Raw genomic sequence first — 20,408 nt, 5'->3', positions numbered from 1 at the left:
TTGTCAACACAGTGTCTTACCTTTCCTATCGTTACTTCTTGGATTTAAAGATCTGTAAAGGAATCCCGAGTACTTAAGGAACAAAAACCGCACCACATTTAATATGGCCAGGGTCTTATTAAGGAGGCATTCTGGTTGTTTGGGGGCAAATGATGATGTTAATTTGAGAAACTAGGGAAGAAAAGGTATATATGTTGCCGTTAATTTTTTATTTTAGTTTGTTTTTCTTTTGTTTCAAATTCATTAGCATACATTACCTTACCCAAAAACAATGGAGAAATAAAAATTAACTGAGATAAAAATTAACTACAAGAACAAAATACACATAAACCATTTAGTCTGTAAATGAGTTCAGACTGGCACCTTGTTTTGGTGATGGACTCAGTCAAAGAGTCATCCAAGAAGTTAAGATCACAAACAAGTCAATTACCACGGATTAATACAGAACGTTTTAAGAATTGCTATTTTAATAGAATAAGGTTTCAATACAACTTGACAATTTAACAATATAGATATCCAATGCTTGATCAGGTTTTATATAATAATTGAAAATGATCTGTTCAGTTTTCATGATTTGTATACCTTTACTCTCTGAAACGTTTGTTATGTATTTTAACGGGCGAAATAAAGAAATTTATTATTATTGTTATTATTATTATTATCATTATTATTACTATTGTCTTCGGTAATCTATCCTTACTTCGAGCTTGACATTCAATAAGATGCAATAAAGCAAGAATCTGAGTAAATTGAATGATGTTGCTCCTTTTTGCTAATTCCCTGACTTTTAGAGTAATTTTTCGGGAGGACGTTCATATGACAGAGAGCGGTTGTTAGAAAGAGGCATCTAATACAAACTTAACATCGTAGAGGGGGCGTTTATAAGACAAGAGGCGTTTATTTAGAGGGGGGGCGTCAATTAGATCATTCACAGTAATCGCGCAAGATTCGCGAAACAGCTACACACCTTTTGAATTATACTCAAGAAGAATGTTATTAGCTTTATGTGAATTGTGATTAGTGTTGGTTGTCTTCTTTTTCAGTCCTGAGTTCAACCACTTGTTAATGACAATGTCCGAGTAGGATAATGACACGAGAGGATTAACACAACGCCTATCAAGATGAAGAGTAAGGTGATATTGCCGGGGAAAAAGACTGAATCATTTATGAGCATGATATATTGCAAATTGAACAGCAAATTTTGAAATGATAAAAAGAGTTAATTGTAGGTGTAGGTTAATTGTAGTTATGTAATAACTCGCTAGTCAAAAAATCCTCGTGGAAAGTACATTAATCATAATGTCTAATGGTCGAATAGTTCCTCCCACCTCACAGGTAAATACCGTATTTCCTCGAATAATAGCCGGCGGCGATTTTTTTTTTTTTTTCGCGCCGAAAGGGGGCGATTATTCGAGGGAGTCGATTATTTTCAGATTGTTCACTGGAAGTCGTTCCCAAAATAGTTTGTTCTATTTTCCTATTAAATAAAAAAAAATCACATCAAAGAAACTAAACATAGGCTTTTTAAGTGTTCCAAATTTGATTCCTTGATTAATTTTCATTGTCAATATCCTCCTCCGTTTTGCTGGATCAGACTCCACTTCAGGTTCATCCTCCAGATTTACCGCTATGGGTATCGATGGGTTACGTACAGTGGTGGGAGGGGGCGATTATTCGAGGGACGTCTATTATTCGAGGAAATACGTTAAGTTGGTTAAGATTTTTATAATTATTCTTTACTTTTACATTTCCTTCACTTACATGTAAATAATTTTGTTGGGATATTTACTATTCAATACTTGTGAAATATTTTTATGTTACGAATACAGCCAATCGGTGGGCTGAAGAGTTGGAGAACATTTTGCGGTGAATCCCAGTCTTCCAAGGTGGCCCGATTTGAGCGAAGTGTTGGTCGGTCTGCACTTAAAATAAGTGCCATAGGATAATTTAGGTTATCTAATGTTTTCTCCTGGCATACCGTGAAATATCCCTAATTTGCCAGGATTTTACCACAGGTTATATTTGAATTTTTGTTATAAACGTTTTACGTTGGCCAGGGTTAATTATTTTATTTATTTATTTATTTATATATTTTGGCATTTTCGAAGAAATCAAGTCACGAGTGAGATGTTTTTACTTATTAATTTACTTATATACGACAGTTTGTATACAATTTTTTATTCAGACTTATTTGATCATTGACTTCGTCACGGTTAAAAATATTAAGAAACTATATTTTTGGTAAGATGCCGATTTCTATTCAAATGCAAGTCCTTTTTCCAATCAAAAATGTTTTGTAGTTCTTATGGGACATAACAAAATTTCTGCTGTGCAGATACAAGTATATTTTCAGATAGCAGAAAAATTTACTCCAAACACATATTAAACTCAAGCTAATAGAAATTAAAAATCTTTTGTACCATAAAACTAGCGAATTCTATGCTGCTGTGTTTGACTATTTTTTACGATCTGTTCAGAGTACAAAGGGCAGTTACTGGCATGGTATTTGTTTTTATCTCTGTTTTGGTAGATATGGCATGCTGTCCATGCTCGTGTTTTTATTCCCCTCTATTTCATGACGAAATACTACAATCATGGACAAAAGTCTTATGACACAATTTTATTTGTGGGCCTTTATTCAATTCACACATGCCCAGCCCCTCCCCCACCCCACAAACAACGTTGGACGCCTGTATCCAGAATTTTTTCCGAGTATACTACAGCACTGTCCCAAGGACTTTTGTCCAGGATTGTAGGTTCCACTTTGGTCTGCGAAAAAAGGCGCGGTGGCGAGCGATGAGAGGCGACACAGGGAACCCGAACGCTGTGTTAGCCAATAAAATAAATAGCAATTATTCACCTCAGTGAATACCACTAGCCACCGACACTGAGGTGAATAATTATTTTAGTATATACTAAAACAGTGAGATAATTGAGCACAAAAAAGATGATTTTTAACTCATTTACTGTTGCCAACGATTACAATTTTGGCGCGCAATGACAGAACGGCCGCGGTCGTCGCTTTTTCTTGCCGACAAATAAATCTTTTGAAGGCATTTGTTTAGCTCTTGGGAAAATTTCTTCAAAACGAGTTGTGAATTCTTTTTGTATTTAAAATCATTCTGTAAAAAAGATTATTAAATTTAGTTTTCAGCTTATTTACGAACAAGCTAAATAAAATAACGCAAGACGTAAGCTTAATTTGCATTTGTAAACAAAACACTTTTTCACGGGTTTTACAGTCGATAAATTCAAGTCAAAAAGACAAGTCTTTACCTGTTAAAACTTCTAAACCGAACTTCGTCACCTTCTTCGTGTATTTCGGGAACAGCTTGCTTGATTAGTTGTGAATCAGTGAATATTGCAGGATATTCACTGATTGAGTAGCCAATCAGGGCGCGCGAAAACCACTATCCACTGTTTTAGTAAATACTTGATCACAGGACATTTCCATACCTGGTTAGAATGTTTAAAAGAAATTTGAAGTGAAAAACGAAGTCAGATTTGAATCTTATCTTGATTTAATAAAGAACGTTAAGACAAGAGTGGCAGTAACCAAAATGCGAATTTCTTGCCACTTGCTACCTATTGAATCTGGGCGTTACAAGAAGATACCCAGAGTTGAGAGACTTTGCCCCCTTTGTAATAGATCCGAAATTGGTGATGAATTCCACTATCTGTTGAAATGTACCCACTCATCACTTTCTCATATAAGGGGTATCTTCTTGGAGATCCTATACTTGATAAACAGTAATTTTACGAATATGTCTTGCAAGGCACTATTTTTATATATAATGTCTATGTGCGATCAAAACAACTTAAATTTCAGTGTCTCTTATATTGAAAATATTCTAAATTGTTATGCATCCGAAGTCTAATTAAACTTTCTTGCCATACGAGTAGCTGTACATGGCCAAGTAATTTTTTCTTTTATGATAATATTCAATTGATCCTTTCTTTCTTACTTAACTTTTATTTTACTTTTTTCATTTGTTATTGTTTTGGTACTGAAATCTTCATGTCGAAGATAAATTCAATAAAGTTGTCGTAGTGATGTACTAATAAGATGTATTTACCTGTGTTCCTGTGTCTTTATGAGTCGTTTTAGAGGGGATTTGAAGCCGATCAGAGACGGTTAACATTACTGGTTATAAATGCGTTGCTTGTCCGGGCGTGTCGTAAGTATTCTAAAAATTCTAATATTCTGATATTGTCATGTTAACTATTAACGCTCGACATATTAGAAACGACGTGAGACAAAATTTGAGCGTCTTATTTACGACACACCAGACAAGCAAACGCATTTTGATAACCAGAAATATGGGTCACATGGCACCTGACGAATTTTCAACTGGTTGAAAATTCGTCTTTTTTGTTGCGGTTCACAAGGAACGTCGCTAACCGTACAAAAATTTAGACACTTAGCCGTTCGAAAACTTGAATTCCAAAATCTAGGTCAAACTGTTGACCTATAGGGTAGACAACTTGACCGGTGAGGTGTAAACACCATAACCAGCTAAATTTTTGTACGGCAAAGGTGTGGTTGCATGGATGCGTGGTAACTCAACTGGGCAGTAATACTTTGTGTATGGGCAGATGGTAGACCCACTGAAAAAAGTAAAAATTCAGCCTGGTTCTTAAAGTCCGTGTATACTGAGTGAAACTATTTAATCGTTCCGTGTGTCCGAATCTGGTCAAAATTTTTAGCTGGTCACAAATTTCGTATGATACCGTGTGAAAGTAGCCTTAGATTTTGTTTCACTTAATTTCAGACATTGTTAAATCGAAGATCAGTGCATTGTCATTGGTGCAAAACCACGGCATGGACTTGTAAGAAGAGTAAGGAGCCATAGTAACACAGTTACCATAGTAATCATATTAATTACTTTAAGAACTCTTTTATTTTCGTAGCAGGCAGCTGTTAGATTCCCCATATGTAATTCTTTTTTAAGGATAGTAGCGGAGGAATTTCTATTTGCACACCGTCGGTGCGATGTGGGTTTTGGGAGGTGTAGTAATATGCCAGGGTTCCTGGAGGGATCTGGGGGCGTGCCCCCAGCGGAAATGTTTTGAAATGAACATGCGCTGAGATGTAATCTCGTGCATTTTGAGACACAATTTTGAGAAATGTTACAGTGGTATTTTATTTTATTTTTTCGTCGTGATCGTGTTCCTTGTCATATAGTGTCCTTAGACAGGGAAAACTAACTTCACGTGCACTGACTCGTCGCGTCTGCATGATTTTTTTTCAATGTAATTTCTTACATACTGTAATGATAAAAATTTATTTGGGGGCATGGAAGCTTCTCACCCACAATTACCCTAGAAAGAACCCTGTACGCCATGTATTTGTTGTGGTTTAAATTTTTTCTTCGGTTTAAATTTTTCAAACTGGTGTGAAACTGGTTTAAAATTTTTAAGCACCTCACTCATTCTCATTTATTTTTATCTCGGAATGTAAAATACTCTGTGTAAAATAAACTCGGCTGGAGCTTAAAGTCGGAGGAAAAGTTCCATCCGAATTATTATTTTTACATGCTAGTGAGAAGATTGATGCATTGACCCAACAACAAGTCTTCAATAAGTATGAAATGCTGGACATACAGTGAATGGAAAGTCAATAACTCCCTTTTCCTAATTGTAAATCCCTGAGGACGAGTTTGTAACTAAGCAACAGTATGGTGTCAATAACAACAAGAATCGAAGCTTTCTGGGCTCCTCTCATACAGTATCGACATGGTATACACACTTACAACGTAAGCATGAAAGCGAGACCTAACGGCACATCGCAATTAAATTGTATAAAGTGACAGAAGCGCACCCTCCAACTACCACAAAAAAATAGTTGCCACAAATGCTACGTTGCTGCGCTTTGTAATAATCGTTCCGATAATAGCAAAGACTTGACGTTTCAAGGATCCTTGCCGAAGGTTGGTTTCTCCACTGTCCACTTTCCAGCGCACGTTCATTTGCTATAACTAAACCGCTCCAGGAATATCTTTTGGAGTTAAATTTTAAATATCTAAATCACAACTCGTTCTTCTTTTCACCGCCCTATTTACTTTTTTAAAGTTTGCGACAAATCTGGTGATGAGTAGGCCTCGCTTTCATGCTTGCGTTGTAAATGTGTATGGTTTTGAGGTCAGTCATAGCAAGGAGAAACTATTAACTTTAAAAACCTAAGCTTCATGACAAGAAAAATTTTGTTTGTCCGTTCATTCACTCATTCATTTAACCAGTTAATGAAGGAATGACTGAATCAACCAATCAATCGTTCATTTCTTTCCAGAGGACTAAAACTGACTGATCAAAGAGTGCTAGCAAGTCACAAAGCCTCAGCGAGCTCTCAGGTGCTGATAAAAAGTTTGTCATATCAGGACCAGTGTGTGTTCAGCAGCTGCATTGTTTGGACTCGGACAAGAAACTCAATAAAAAGGTTTGTATTTCATCGTCATTGTAAGCACTCTATTAAGCTTTCCAACCAGCGTAGCATGCTTCAGAGAACTTTGAGCTTGTACAAGAACGAATAATGGATAGAGAGGGAAACGTTTAGAAGTTGAAATGGTTTCCGGAGAGGTTCGTAAACTTTTTGTCAAGAGATAATTCAACAAATTTTAAATGAAGGTATTATCTTCGCAGTGGTAATTGCAATTTAAACAATTTCAAATTAACCCGAAAAAAAAATTTCGAGACTTCAACGGGATTCGAACCTATGGCCTCTGCGTTAGCCAATTGAGATATGAAGACCCATAAATTGGGAGCAGGCCAATTTGTTGAGTGCATCTTAACCCGTGAATGGAATGAAGCAATGAAGATGATGTGAACTGCGGAAATTTTAAATGAAGATATGAGCGTCGCAGTGGTAATTTGCAATTTAAGCAATTGCAAATTAACCCGAAAAAAAATATCAGAATTCAACAATCGCCATTATAATATTCTGCGTTGTTTACTGTGAGGCAGTCGCGCGTGGACTTGATAACGTTTAAAATAATCAGTTAAACATGCGAACGTCTAACGTAAGTGAAATTCACATATCCAGTCCAATGCCCTAAGATTCTCCCTCTGTCCCCTTATTCAGGGGTTTCAATAAGCACCGACGACCGACAAAACACGTCCGCTACTTTGCTCAGAGACGTCGGCTACTTTTTTCTTTTAAATTGGAAGTTGGAAATAAAGTGTTAAATTAAAGAAAAAATTCTGTCAAAACTTATATTAAAATTCAATTTGCTGGACCTAGACAGACTTTTTTTTTCAGATTTAATGTGCATTACTTGTCCAAATTGATCCAAAACACATTATCTTTTGTACTCAATTTAGCGCCCAGAACGCTGGAAATCGCATTTTAGGGCCTTGAAATTTTGAAATATTCAAGGGAAGCACGCCCCCAGACCCCTCTAGATGAAGGGGAGTAAAAGCCTCTTTTTGATACAATCTTTTACTTTTTTCAAACCTGCTGGCTACTTTAATTTTTATTGAAACCCCTGCCTTATTATTTCTTGGCTTGTAGTAATCCCTTGTTTTGACCCGGTTTCTGCCTTTTGCCGCAAGGAACAGTTACTTACAATAATAACAACAATAAGCAGCCTAAAGACATTGACTTTTGGGTTGAAATAAGGTCTGAGTATGATTTTCTTACCAGGGTTTAGCTCCTGAGGGGTACATCCTATAATGGCCTACACAGGGAGGCTCCGCCCAGAAGCGATAACATTTTTCAGGCCTCAGGAATATGAAAGGGTGCTAGGAATTTCGCTAGTTAAAGTATATTAAAAATAAAAAATGATGAGAATTTTAAATAGAGTGGATGGAAGCGTGGGGAAATCTGTGATTTTGGTCTATGAAAAGCTCCAGAAGGGCTAACAGATGCATTTTATGACTAAGAAAAAGTCGAGAAAACGGGTGTTCATTTTTTTCTCTTATGCTTACGTTTAGATTGATTAACACTCAAGAAATTCGTATAGCTTGAAGTCTTCTGTGAAGTCGTTTACTATTTCGTGCTTGATATGTGCTATAAACCTAAATCTTGCTTTAAAAAAATTGCTCAGAAAGGCAAAAGGTTCTCGAGGTTGCCAGAAGCGCAAAAAGTTGCTCAAAAGTTACCAAGCACAATTTAGCCTGCAATCAAGCTCTCCTATTTGGGCAAGCGAAGTGAGCCTCGCGAGAACACGCAAGAGAGGGGCCGAGGAAAATCCCTCGCGGCCTCGCCGCTCGCTCACGCGTTCTCGGGAGACTCGCTTCACCCTCCCAAATAGGAGAGCTTGCTCGCAAGCTAAGCACAATCGGGACGCGCCTACTTCTGTCAAAAATGTATATAACAGGGTAAGGGAGTGGAGCCTACCCCGGGGGTGTTTGCATATCAAGCTGAAACCCTTTGCTAGTGTAGAACCACTCCCCGGTTGACCTCAATAAGAAGAGCGCGGTCTGCCGAGCAGGAGGTCGCAGGTTTAACCCTCGGCCAGACCATCTTTAGGAAACTGGTAAGATCATGCTGGCTGTGATTTATAATTCAAAATAGGTCGGGGACGTAGAACCCGGTGGTGTGGTTTGTCCTTCTTTGTGGGAGGGGGCTCTCATAGTCCCAGCTGAAATTGGCGTCACGCTATTGCGGTGACGCCTATTTCCTTTTCGTAAAAGCTCGTTGCCATTTTTAACGGTCGATGCCACCATTGGTAAGCAAGCCTTCAGTCATTATGGATGTAATATATTCCCTGGGTTAAGTTACAATATGGAAAATAATACGTTTTTGAACAGTCTTAGAAAGAACGAAGACGAAGCCCAAGTTGAATTTACGTTAAAAAGTATGGAAAGGGCTAGGGTAGCCTGTTATTGATGTAACAGTTAAGAAAGACAATTTCTCTATGTACTTAATTTTTTCGGAATTTTGGCGGGTCGGTGTGGCAGTGTGGTGGTAAGGGAGAAAGATTAGCATACGAAAGGTCTGGTTCGAAGTTCAGGTTCGACCCTGGGTTGTTACTGTCGTAATAGAAACGCTATCAATGACAGGTCAAAATTTTTTTGTCTTAAAAATAGCAGCAACCGTTTACGAAAGGGACAACTGCTGCGATGACCCTGCCTATACTAGGCCAGGTTTTCACTGAGAATTGACTGAGAATAAACAAGCCTTGACTGCGAATCAATCAATTATTCTGAAATGTCATATTTCTCCACCCCCTAACCCGTGGGGGTACGGGAGAGAGAATCCCTCTCTCCCATGCCCCCCACGGGTTAGGGGGTCGAGACGTGTGACATCAATAAGACAAAAGAAATCGGATTGAGATTCGTTTATTAAAAATTCATTTCACATGTCCTTTTTCCTCAGCCACGTAGCCAAGTATGAGTTTTTATAATTCGAAACTGGCATATTGACGAGTCTAATTAAAAATACATAGGTAAAATACAAATTTTAAATGTAAGATTTTTTAACAAGCACTTTCCAGTGTATAAATTCAAATGTACGGCCTTGTGCACACTTGTATGAAGACGACTGTATGTAGGTGTCACTCCTAGCTACTCCTCCGAAGACTTAAATTTCCCCTTCGAAAGGCCTGAAAGGTTCTCCCAATTAAGCGTTAACGTTGAATGATGGCCTATTATCCTCTTTCCTAGTCTTAGAGTTCAAGCTACTTTGTTGGAGTCATGTGACATCACAGGCAGTTAATCTCCCAGCTGTCAGTGCGGAAGAGTGAGGTTGACAAAAGAGAAACCCCTCAAAAAGGGGTACACCTACGCAATGTTGGAAAAGCCGGAGGCGAGTCTTTTTAACAGTTTGAGAATTGCCGTTCGTGATAGAACAGTCTTTGGACGATAGAAAACCGTAGATAATTTAATAGATGACGTAAACATTTGTTTCAGTACTGTGTTGTTTTGGCCAGCAATCAGAGCATATAGAAATACAGATTATGCTACAGCTCTGTGAAGAACGTTCTAATTCAACGCCTTCTATAAGCGTAGTGGCAGTTAAGCTCAATTTCCAGCCGTTTTGTGCGCCCTCGTTCTTTCGCGTATATTGTTAGAAGGATGCAAACCAGATTCCCTCAAACGGCTGAAAACCGGTGGTAGAAGATTCTTTTTTCTTTTCACAGCACATCTATAGAAAATCAATATAATTCCCACTTCTTTTGTTTTGTAGTTTTTTAGTCACATTAAGTAAAATTTTGGGTTAATATGAAATTCACAGGTTTGAAAGTTGAATTTGTTATCCTCTGTCTTGTTGGCCAAATACGCTTGTAGTTACGTATATTGTAATCGGCGACATGCACAACGAATCAACGAATCACAGGCCTTGTTCACCAAATATATTGTTATAATTCGTAAAAATAAGGTTTAGAACCAAGTTCCTCCTTGCTGCCGCAGTGATCATTTGGGTGATAAATTTTAATTACTAAATGATTGATCTAGGCGAATGTCAAATTTATCATTATCGATTTGATTAATATATCGGAGATGACAATGTGCTTTAAAAAATGATTGAAACTGCTGTAGTTTTGTCTTAATATAAACGTGGTCAGCTCTAACAGTTTGACACTATCATACCGATTATGTATCAATGACGTGGACAAATTCATCTTTGCGTACAGTTGTCATATTCTAAATCTAACGGTGACTAGCCAATCAAGCAAGAATTTGACTTTGTCCCCTGCCTCCCAGGCGGTTTTTTGGTGTGTTGTTCGCCCGGGGGGTACTCCCCTATAGAAGACATGTAGGTATGTGCCGCCCCATCGGGTAGGGTTTTTGCTCTGTTTTGGTCTGAAAAAGGGTATACACTTTGCTCATTTTGGTCTGGAATCGGGTATAGTTATAAGGTCAGGATATTGAGAACCGGGCGGCACACCCCTACCAAGCATTTCCAGGAGTACTCCCAAGGGATTTTCGGTTATGGTTCGTGAAAGTAAGAAGCAAAGTCGCGCGAAAGCTAAACAGATGTCCAACGAGAAACCGTGGGGGAGGAGGTGAAAGAAAAAAGCCAGAGAGGTCGGTCTCTCTTCCTTCTCCGTCTCTCCCCTCTCCCCTTTCCCATCGTTTTCTCGTTTGATCACTTACTTTACGAAACACGAACAAAATCACACCCAAAAATCTGCCTGTTACGCAGGCTAGTGACTTTGAGATCGTTAATCTGCAACCATATTTAATTTCAAGCTTAGCACGCGAAATTCGAATTTGTGAAATGTGAAAAAGGAGTGAATCCCTTTTCTAATTGGACTAAAATTTTAGCGAATGGGAGAAAATGAATGGGAAAACCTTTGTTTGGCACAGCGCTAGTATCCGTATTCTCGGGCTGGTACGAGCTCCTAGGCTTGATTTCAGCCGCTCTCTCGGGTCCTGTCTTGTTCCTCCGGGAGGAGCGCGCGCTCAATTGCCGAACAGCGGGTGGTAATCGAGCCTAACCCGTTCACAAAGCAAAAACGGTAAATTTACTTCCAAATTTAAGGCTAGCCCAATAGACAGTATTCGTATTCTCCGACAATCCTGGGACGAGTAGACCTTGGTCATGAACGCGAGGCTCATGCGGGGACCTTCTCGCCAAGAGGACAAACAAATATGAGAAAACTGCGGCTGAGTTTGCCGAATTTAAGGAAAATTTTTAACATTGTAAAGTTCCGAGGGGCTTACATACTTGAGAGGTCATCATTTCAAACAACAAAAGTAACATAAGCTCATTATTACTAAGAAAAACAGCGATCCTAACCATACTTATATTGATGAGAAGAGTGCTTGGTGAGCGAGTTTATAATTTAATATAAACAGAGATGTCCTCAAAATCCCCGAAGCCATTTTAATTGTAATTTTCAGTGTCCTTTAAACTTTTTGACGAAAATCTTTTATTGAAATGGACGTAATTATCGAAAGCCTGCCATAAAGTTAACAGTGATGTTATCACACCTACTTTGCAGTTGAAATTTTCTAACGAGCGGATGCAAAATCTTGAATGTGTATTTGAAGTAAACCAAACGACTCATTCAGTGGATAATAGGCTGATTTAGCAACAGAACGGTAACGTCATTTGACGACGAGAAAGCGCGCGGAAAGGACTAAACTCCACTTTCGTTGCCCAATTTGCCGCTCTGCCATTGGTCAAGCCAGTTGTTTGATTTGCGCGCGCCGTCGTCAACTGACGTTCCCGTTCTGTTGCTAAATCAGCCTAATTACTTATCAAGACGGGGCTTAGCGTTCTGCACACAGTCCATGTGCATTTTAAGGAAGTTAAACCGGTTTCAACAAAGATGACTAGGTAAAGTTTATTTTTAAATTTAAGTCACATTATCTTCGATAACAACTGTGTGAGAGTACAAAAACGTGCACGCAGTTGAACACAGAGTTTGGTACAGACGATAATACTGACTAGTTTAAACTCCACACTACAGATACACACAAGACAAAAAGAATAATAAGAAGAAGAAAATTATATAAAAACTGATGATTCGAGTATTGACATTTTGACACAATAGACCATTTTCTTGATTACTTCTTGTTTCTTCTTTTGGCTGCGTGGCTTTTCAACTTTTGCTGTTAGTACGACCAGCTCTTCCCACAGTTTTGTTTTTTGAAAGAGATATCCCTTTAGCTTACCCGTAAGGTTTCAGCTTTTAAATCTTGCAGTTTTTTGCTGATTTCTATCGTTTTGCAGCGATTCAGCCGCGACTAACCAGTGTTTGTTTGTGCTTTTGCCAAAAAGTTCCCCGCTTTAGCCTCGCAATCATGCTGTGAAGTCTTTCGCCCCAGGGCCGTCGAGGAATACGAATATCGTCTATTCATTTGGAACGCAAATTTGCCTCCGTAGATAAGCCCCTCAAAAAGGGCGTTTGAAAAATATAAGCCCGGGAGCCTATTTTCGGAATTTTACGGTATTTGTATTATAGAGGCGCCCGTAAGTATTATTAGGGACCTTACGATCCGACAACGGCGACGCCAATGAAAACGTCGCTGAAAAATAGACTTCGCGCACTTTGTAACTTTTTTGCCCTTATACCAAGTCACCCAGTCACTTGAAGGTGCAGCGTTGTTGTTTTGCTCAATAAACTTACTGCTTTTTTGACGTTGCCGTCGCCGTCTTAGTTTCTTAGGGCCCCTACTTGTACATTTCTGAGTTGTTCAGTTCCGATATCTTTAAATGTAGAGGTCCTTATTTACGTTGGTAACTCCTAACAGTACTTCAACTGACAAACCAGAGGCCGAAAAGAGAAGGAAAGAGGGCGAAAGAAGGATTCATGGTCACAACTCGAAATCGAACTCGGAACCTTCCGTAAAGACGGCCTCGCACTATCCTCGGAAACCAAGCGGCAGATAGTAGGAGTAAGGGAAAATCTAAACGGGCGGGGAAAAAAGGCGCGAAGAAAATTACTTTCCCTCGCCGCCACTATCTGCCCATGGGTCCCCAAAGATGGCCGCGCACTATCCGACTGTGTGCCAAACCTCGCTCCTCCTTCCAATGTGTTTCACAATTTTTCTGTTTGACTTTTTTTTATTTTTAAACGCAAACTCTTCTCTCCACTCCCCCTCTTTCACCAGGGCCCCCCAAGGGCTTGTTCTTAGACTGCAGGATATCAGGATATAAAGGGGATCACCTCTCTTTCCCTACAGGAGAGAAAATTCAATCTCCTCCATTAACCGGCCTCCCATTAAGCGGTTATCCTCTATAAGGCCACCAGTGATGAAAGTCCCGAAATAATTGGATTCAGCGGCCACGTTTCGGCCATAAAGTGGCCATCAAGCGCTTGATACACTTATTTTGGCTTTATTTTTTACAATATGATGAAGGAAAAGAAGGTGACGATCGCGACCGATCTAGTTTTGAAACCCGCCCTCCCGAGCTACACAATTTACTTTCCAATTCTCTCCCTCCCTCCATCCCTGACATTTTGTGAGCCTCCCCCCTGAGTTTCGCAAGTTCCTGCGATACACATATTTCTGGTTAATATGCTATTGTTGTTCCTATCTCTCTTACTTTACTTTTAACTTATTTTTATTATTTGGGCGTCGCCCAAATAGAGTAATCGAGATCGCTTGTTTTGATTCAAAAGTTGCAATGGGCAAGCAATACGTGCCCACGTAAACAAGCCAAGCGGTGCGATTAGAATGTCTGCCGCGCGATGTGTCACGATACAGCAATCATCCTTGTTAAATACGTCCCATAGATAACGAACGGCAAACAAATCGGCAAAAGAAATCAAACGTATTGAAAAACAAGGTCCACATATTGAAAAAAACTTTTAAATAATTAAATTTTCCCTTTGGACTGAATAATTGTCCCCGCAGCACACGACGTAGGGTTAGATACATTATGCTCCAAAACTTGAGCATTATATTTTTAAGCGTCACCATCAAAACAACAGCTTTATGCCTAAAATTATGCTCGACTGATCTTGGCTGTATTTTACGCCGTTTTCCATCCCCGCAGACATGAATACAACCTTTTACTGCGTCAGTTACAAATTTCGAACTGGCAGCCGTGAAGATGAATAGACAATTGACCAATCTTAGCAGCCTAACAAATGATGCAACGGTGCAACAAGACATTGAAAGTAGCAATCAAGCCTTTGAATATGTTAATCCGCACTAAAAGCACCTGGAAGTAAAAATTTCTCAGTACAGTTACGGCAATGTGTATTTTTGTCATAATCATTCTCTTTATGCTGAAAAAAATGACCATTATGCAGGCATTCTGCTCGATGCTCCGACTATAGCATTATGCCCAAAATTATGCCGGCATAATGTATCTAACCCTACACGGCGTGAATGTTACGTTTTTCCTCAGGACCATAGGTACTGGTCATTGCCCTCTTTCATTGTACAGACTATTCATTGCCAGTAAGAACATGTCCTCTCAGAGGACGACTTTTGGCTCGGAAAAGATAAACTTGTAAATCCTAACCTTACGGTATTTTTTATCTTACCTAGAAGTCGGGTGATTTTTCAGAAACTTGAAGATAAATCTGTCGAATAATTGGAATTGACAGGTTTGGCTCATTGCCAAGAGTTTGACAATATTTTTGCCCTCAGTTGTCGAGAGCCAAAGAAGATGTCACGCAAAATTCCGTGATGGTGGATGAGATAAATAAGGATAACATTGAATGATGTATAATTTCATTATTGATTTTCGAAAAGGATGTGATTTCTTAAAATCTTATCAGCAAAATGATCTCGTAAACAAGTTGTGTTCTTTCACTTTCAAACCGTAAAAGGCCAGGGGCGGTGTCCAACATTTTCCTGTGCAAACTGCGTTCGTGGCAGTTTTTTGGAAACCCTTGGGATAATTAGATTAGGTCGTATTCTCTTATTATTCCAAAGTTTTCACTTGCAAACTGCGTGATCATATGAGCCGGGCTGGCTAGCTCTGCCGAGGAGATTTTTATCCCGGTATTACATGAAAAGGGCAAGACCGGAGCCGCCATTTTTATATAGAGATTGGAAGCAATGCGCATGAGCAGTGTGTTACCCGCTGTCCCTCTCGCTTGCTTCATTCGTCGGGCCGCCCAGTAGGCGTGATTACTTGGAAAATTTCCACCCGGGATCCCGGCTTCACAATACTGGGATGCCAGCTAGCCGGGCTGGCTCGGTTTTGTTGGAAGGACTTTCGGAGGGGACTAGCTAGCCCTTACAACAAACAACGTTTTTTTGACTCATGGTGGTTTAATCACTTTCAGCTACTAACTTTTACAATTCTCTCTCTAGTAAATTAGTGTTTCACCCATTTTTATACCAGCCGGAAAACCATCTGCTTAGTGTTATCTAATGCTGACGTAAGTCTAATCTGATTGGTTGAGACAGCCTTATAAACATGAAACCTCCGAGGTAATTACTTTGTCAAAACGGTTTTTCTACCTAAGTTTTCACTATTAAGCTTAGGTCAACTGGCCAATACAAAACAAGGACAACAATATAAAAACTACAAAGTAGCTAGTCATACTCAAACTTTTCATAACAACAGAGAGGAAAGTACTAAAGCTACAGTTTGAAAATCTTAGGTTGTTGTCGATTTACAGAAGGTGCTAAGCTTCTTCATTGAAAATGATTGGCTAAAACTTTTCCATAAATTAACTACGGACGTGATCGCAAAACTCAGAGGGAAAATTAAAAATGCAATTCAAATTGCAAGGCAGAATTTAGAACAATAGCTTTTTACCCACAAAAACACCTATAAAATCACTTAAATCTAATTAAAGTTATCCACTGCCATGAATTCGGTGAACTCAAGGAGACACGCTTAAAACTGTTAAAACAAGTAAGGTAGTCATTTCCTGGTAAATATCGACCGTCGACCAGATTAAGGTCAAAAAATCTTAAACTGAACAAAATACTCAACATAAACGAGGCTTTGCCATCTGTCAAAGACTCTAATTAAACATATTTCATGAATAGAAGTGTTACCACGGAGATGCATTAAACTGGTATATCTCCTTTGCACCGAATTCATGTCAGGAGAAATTTTCTATTGATCATCAAATAAACTTAAAAGCCAAAACTATTCGTAGTGAAATAGCTTACTAAAATCAATCAACAAGAACGCTGACAACAACTCTACTACAAACATATATCGTATCAAATGCCACAAGTGGCTAAAGTAACTCTTCGATCAACATTTTCCTTCAACAAGACCAAAGAAAATGAATCAACAGAACATCATTTTCTCATTTCGAGGGAGGATGTCATTTGATCAGTGTTGATGCGTAGGAGTTGAGCACCAAGTAAAATGAGTCAAATTGTTTTTTATGAGAATTCTCCATCACCTATAGATATTTCCCGAATGGAATGAATTTTTGTCATAAATCCCAAACACCAAATAAAATTTCTTTAATAATTTTAAGCAAAAAACATACGCACTACGAATATTTTTCATCGCTTTCATTTTTGTTTAACAGTTGTCACATAATCGCAAAGTTGATTTTTGTTGTGTTTAACTAAGGTGCCAAGATCTCAGCAAAGAGAGCCAGTCCACCTCACGTTATCAGGCCCTTAGTTCTATAGCCAGATTTTACGCCCTCCCCCTTGACCTCACCGATTTTTCAAAGCTTCCCGAACACACACACACAATTTCAGCCCCCCCCCCCCCCCCCCCCACACGCCTCAACATCTCCATAGCCCCTTATCTATATCAAAGCAACTTGCCCTTACTCACGTTCTCTCCACACAAATATTATCAAAATTAACCGAAAAACAATCCTAAACAGAAAGCATCACAACGTTTAACGTTTTGACTGTTGATAAGATCCTTCACAACCACTACTTCATTTCAACAGACTGAAACTACACTATCTCTTCATAACCACATTAGCATTCTCACAACTACCCACTGCAACACCAAAAAAATTTTTACTTCGTATTAAATTCTACCAGAAACTAGTTTCAGTGATCAACAAACTACAGTTATTATCTTACCAATCCAAGTCCAATATAACTCTACGCCTTCCACCGTCACACATCTCAACCAACCCCTAAAATATATACAACGCTACTGCACTACTCACACATCCCTAATACCGCATAATACATGCTTAGGACACAGACTCCCAAATATACGCTCCCACAGCGTCTTGTTTTACTAGTTGTCATTCTGTGTTTTGATACTGACATCGTAATGTTGAAGATACAATCAATAAAGTTAAATTGTATATGTTTCGGTATTAAAAAGGCAAATTTCTTCCAGCAGGTTCTTACACGCGGGTTTTTAGTGAAAGTGCACTTGGTTTTTCAGCCAGTTTTCAGGTACTCCACCCAAATGATAAAAAACAAATCAACATGTAACATTTTGATTCAGTTTTGTGTATTCTATCTCTATACTTCTCAAACTCATTAATAATTCATAAAGAAAATACAAAGGAAATTAATGTTTAATGACTGTTTGGAAATCAGATGAAAAACTGCTCGTTTTGCATCCTTAATTTCTCCTTTTAAAATCCTTTTGTTCGAGAAGTAATATCAAGCATTCCACACACTGTTTCATCACCAGATGAAACACCTCGAAGTTCGTCAAAAATACTCCACTGCGCGTCGTATTTTCAACTCCCTTCTAAATGTTTCATCTGGTGATGGAACAATGTGTCTCATGCTTGATATATTACATTATATATGATTGGATTACCATGATTATGGGATGCAGTAAGCATTAACGTAGCCCAAAAAGCACGCCGGTGTAACATTGAAAATAGCGAAAATTGCCTACTGATAAGGTGACTATAAAACAAGTTTCAAGTGCACACCACTGGTCGCAAAACAAGCTACCAAACGTACACTGTAATTTTCAGACTACGAAAAGCTTCAACTTATTCATTAACAGCATATAATTTTTTTTTTCGGAATAAAGTGTCCCTACTCTTGCGAGGAATGCTCCCACTCGTAATTGTGACAAATTAGAAACTGATGGTTCAACTTCAGATAATTAGGGCTGCTTCACTGCATTCTTCATCATACCTATACAATAACAACAAAAACAGCAAAAAGTAACGTTAGCAAGCTAGCAGAAGGAAAGGAGAGTGATTTCAGCAAGCGAGGCATAACATTTTGACAACTGACTTCTAAGAGTGCGCTTGATTGATCGTATTCCAGAATAAGAATACACAAATTTTTGTTACAAACCGCTTCTATTCTGCAAATTTTTGAGCCATTTAAAGTTTACATAGATCAGAATACTTTACTTCAATCATTTTTGTAGATATGGCAGTACAATAAAAGCCAAAAGAAGTGATTTCTAGCAAGTTTGTTCCATTTAACCTTATTTGGGACGCGGAATACGGTGAATCGAAATGCCCTAAATCTGTTAAACTGGTAACTTCAACCAAAGATAAGACTTATTGTAGATTTAAAGAATCTTGCATACCGTAAATCCTCTACTAAGCCCCACTCTCTAATAAGCTTCCCTTTTCAGGGAAAGAAAGTTATTAAAACCCCCTCTCCCTATTCTTAAATAATAGACGTATGATAGATGCATTAATTTATCACGACTGTAGCACCTCATGTGGACTGATAATCCGGTATGGTTTATTTACGAGCTGGAAGTTCGCTTTTGATTTTGATCTTTGGCTTTATGACCTCCAACTTCATGTGCCTCATCTTTTCCACTTTGGGTTTTAGTTCCTTATGGAGAAATGATACCACAATCTTCGCCTAATCAAATAAGCCCCTCATCCCTCTCAAACGTTTTTGAAATGAATAACCACCTGAGGGGGCTTAATGGAGGACTTGCCATATCTGGAGAAGTTCCTTAGTGAACACTTCCGTAAAATAAGCGACCGGAAGTTTGATCTTGGCATTTTTGGTCGGCGCTTACGTCAGGTTCGACTATAAGTTTCAACGGAACGAAATCAAACGGGGCCAACGACACACTGAAATGTAAAGATATCATGAGATTTGAAGTAAATTTTGTAGTGTTTAACTGCCAAACAAATTACCGAAATCACACTCCTTTGTTGCTGTCAACTTGACCTATGATAGGTAGATTGACGTTAAGTGGCACCGGTTGAGTTCGTTGCCCTATAAAGCGAAATGATTTTTGCAAAAGCAGGGATTATGATCCCAGGTTTAAATATATCCCAAAATACCTTACTATTTAATCGCTGCCTTCAAACTCAAGCGTTACGTCATCACCAATGAGCACAAACGGCGCCCAGTACTTCACTGCGCTAAAGCGCTCAGATTCTCGCATGGATTTCATGGCTTTATTCAGGGCCTCACTGGCACTTCGTCAATGGACTAATTGTTGGTAGAAAAACTTCATGAATTCCATTGTAGCTTCGTCGTCGATCGCCCACAGGGACACCAGAACAGAACGAGCACCAGCACCCAAAAATGCCCGTGCGATGCCGACTACACCCTCTGATTTGACTTCTCCCCTTGCGCTATGACAACAACTAAGTACAACAAGTCTTGCCCTAATCTGCGCCTTTAAAACATCTTTCATAGTTAAGAGATAGTCCTCTTTGTCTAAAATCTGGGACTGCCTTTTTGCGTTTGGGGCCAAGGTAATTTCTCCTGTCTCCATTTTACCGTGAGCAGCAATGTGCACCAAAGCAACCGAGGAGATACGTCTCAAAACTTCATCTTTTGTTGCCTGCTTTCCAACGAGAGGTACAGTTTGAAGTATTTCCCCGATCATTTGCACTTCCTTTTCGGCCCACTCTAACTGCTCTAGCCTCATTTCTTCATAAACTACCTCCTGTACCCACGGATCGCCGACTAGAAGAGCACCAGTCTTGCTGTGCCAATCTGCTGGACAGTTTTGGATTAATCGCAGACTAGAAAGTGAGGGAAGCAGACGAATTCTAAAACTTTCGCAGAGGTACTTTGATTTCAAGTCCATGAAAGCTGCATAAGGCGCCAAACACAGAGATCCTTGTGGAACAATCACAACCTCATCGCTATGGAGTAAGTCTCTTATAGGATCAATAACAACATTGTAAAATGTTTGTAATGACATTGTC

At 39.0% G+C, this 20,408-nt stretch overlaps 1 protein-coding gene across 1 annotated transcript in view; it reads right to left on the bottom strand.

Annotated features, from left to right (window-relative positions):
• Positions 1-20,408, bottom strand: part of LOC140925697 (uncharacterized) — a 108,198-nt gene that overhangs the window by 76,113 nt on the left and 11,677 nt on the right. The window lies entirely within an intron of this gene.

The sequence above is a fragment of the Porites lutea genome, chromosome 2 (assembly GCF_958299795.1).
Source record: "Porites lutea chromosome 2, jaPorLute2.1, whole genome shotgun sequence".
Classification (NCBI taxonomy): domain Eukaryota; kingdom Metazoa; phylum Cnidaria; class Anthozoa; order Scleractinia; family Poritidae; genus Porites; species Porites lutea.
Note: the sequence above shows the minus strand (reverse complement) of the source record. Positions and strands in the feature narration are given on the sequence as shown.